This window comes from Homarus americanus, unplaced genomic scaffold (assembly GCF_018991925.1).
Source record: "Homarus americanus isolate GMGI-L3 unplaced genomic scaffold, GMGI_Hamer_2.0 scaffold1318, whole genome shotgun sequence".
NCBI classification, from domain to species: Eukaryota; Metazoa; Arthropoda; class Malacostraca; order Decapoda; family Nephropidae; genus Homarus; species Homarus americanus.
Window position 1 is genome coordinate 1 of NW_024737965.1, and position 2,500 is coordinate 2,500.

Below are 2,500 nucleotides of genomic sequence, written 5' to 3' on the forward strand. Positions count from 1 at the left end.
ACCAGGAGTGGAGCCTGCGGCTTAATTTGACTCAACACGGGAAACCTCACCAGGCCCAGACACCGGAAGGATTGACAGATTGAGAGCTCTTTCTCGATTCGGTGGGTGGTGGTGCATGGCCGTTCTTAGTTGGTGGAGCGATTTGTCTGGTTAATTCCGATAACGAACGAGACTCTGGCCTACTAAGTAGTCGACGGATCTCCAGAAAATGGTGTCCAGTTCGCAACTTCTTAGAGGGATAAGCGGCAATTCTAGCCGCACGAGATTGAGCAATAACAGGTCTGTGATGCCCTTAGATGTTCTGGGCACTTTGCTGCCTCTTCTGAAGGGATCAACGAGTTTTCCCCCTCCGAGAGGAGCGGGTAACCCGTTCAAAGCCTTTCTTGATAGGGATTGGGGCTTGCAATTGTTTCCCATGAACGAGGAATTCCCAGTAAGTGCAAGTCATCAGCTTGCGCTGACTACGTCCCTGCCCTTTGTACACACCGCCCGTCGCTACTACCGATTGAATGATTTAGTGAGGCCTTCGGACTGGCGCTCTTGGATTATCGGCCCCGTTGCCCGCGAGGGTTTTCTGGGGTCGTCGCCTCGAGCTGACGGAAAGATGTCCAAACTTGATCATTTAGAGGAAGTAAAAGTCGTAACAAGGTTTCCGTAGGTGAACCTGCGGAAGGATCATTAACAGAGAGAAAGAGAACGGGGCGCTCTTAAAACTACTACTCTCCTGATTTGGGCGGTCTCGGGCTCTGCTCTGCCAACTCCAGCAGCGAAAGAGGACAATCCCGGCCCCCGCACCAAAAATAGGTACCACCACGCTGTAGGTGGACCACACTCGGGCGAGAGCGCGAAGACCTGAGGAGGAGGAGGAGGACGGACGGGGCTTTGGACGGCTGCCCGTCCGTTCCTTACTACCGCCGAATAAGCCTCTTGACCCAAAAAGAGTGAAATTCAAGTGTCAAAAAATAACAACAACAACAAGCCGTCCGGCCAAACCGAAACCACAAACTTGGGATATGTCTGTCAAACCCTTTCATTGAGACTCGACCTGTGATGGTTAGTCGCAAAAAGAACAAATGGCAAATACACAACTCTTAACGGGGGATCACTCGGCTCGTGGGTCGATGAAGACCGCAGCAAACTGCGTGTCGGTATGTGAATCGCAAGAATACCAGATACATCGACAAGTTGAACGCATATTGCGGCGGCGGCAGCCATATGAGCTTGTCGCCGCCACTCCTCTACGAGGGTCGGAAATATACATCCATTGGTTGCTGCGAGTTCGGTGCCTGCTGACTGTCTCCCCGACACGAGGGTAACGCGAACCGAGCTTCCGCCTTGGGGTTTAATCGCCCGCGCCTTGCGCGAGGCGTGCCCTTAAAAACAAGCCTATCACTAGCAAGTCCATGGACTTGGCGCACCCACATTCAACCACAACAAAGCGACAGTTGTCGCCCTCGCAAATAACTGGAGGCGCTCTTTTGCCTGCTGTCCACAGAGACACGAATGGCCGTCGGCCGCTCATGGCTGATGCTGCACATGTTCTAAGAGGCACTCCATCCCACGAAGAGGAAACGAAACCGGGTCGGATATCTTTTAAGTAAGCCCCGCCGGAATTTCGTCTATCACCTCGAAAAGAGTGCTTGGCATGCATTGCAGTGGAACCTAAATTGATGAGTGCGCCTGGGCCCGCAGTCTACCATGTAGTGGTGCAGGCAGAGAGATGAGAATGCTTGGGTGACGCCGTGCTCTTCCTCACGCGCTCCTCCACCCTCTCCCACGGTCAGACGCGGTGTGGGCGTTCTCTTTGAGAGTTCGCCACGAGTCCACGTCTATCTCATGACTGGGAGGGAGGCAGGGGGAGTTCTCTCTAAACGCGTTAAAGACGGTGTTGCGCCTCATAACGGCGCTCGCCGGGATAGAGCACTAGTTCTGCAGCCGGAAAGGGCGCTCACGCCAATTAATACTGCGACTCTCGCTCTCTTTCTCCGGATAAACAAGTGCCACTGCTGTGGCATGCGGGAACGGGGAAAGAGGTCAAAGTTTAAGCGGCAAAGGTGCGGCCGAGTAAGGGCGGAACACGAGCGTATATGCATTAAAACTGTGTGTGTATATGACTCTGCGAGAGATGTTCTGCTGGAACACTTTTCCTATTGGCTATTTACCACTCAATGAGAAGGAACGGAGTCAGGGGTGGGAGTGCCGGCGCCATGGCCGCTGGTACCCCCGCGACAAGCCCCTCAAACCTTCCTGCCTGGTAATGTCGGTGGTGAAGAAAGTCGGTGGCAGAGCGTCTTCCGCTTCGTGGTTGGGGAACTTGTTCCCCTTAAGGATGATGAGACCACGATCGACCTCGTAGTAGGAGAGAGCTACCCGCCAAATTTAAGCATATTAATAAGCGGAGGAAAAGAAACCAACAGGGATTCCCTTAGTAAGGGCGACTGAACCGGGAAAAGCCCAGCGCATAACCTCGATGTCTTCGGGCACGAGGGGTGTTGCATTT

General features: G+C 53.6%; 2 non-coding genes across 2 annotated transcripts in view; both read left to right on the forward strand.

The window, feature by feature from the left end:
• The first annotated feature begins 1,086 nt into the window (after positions 1–1,086).
• Positions 1,087–1,250, forward strand: LOC121873635. The gene has a single exon (XR_006090288.1). It is a non-coding gene; the product is annotated as a 5.8S ribosomal RNA (ribosomal RNA).
• Positions 1,251–2,345: 1,095 nt separating this feature from the next.
• LOC121873636 overlaps positions 2,346–2,500 on the forward strand; it is a 4,352-nt gene continuing 4,197 nt past the window's right edge. The window contains exon 1 of the ribosomal RNA XR_006090289.1: positions 2,346–2,500. This exon is cut by the window's right edge and continues 4,197 nt beyond it. This is a non-coding gene — a ribosomal RNA (large subunit ribosomal RNA).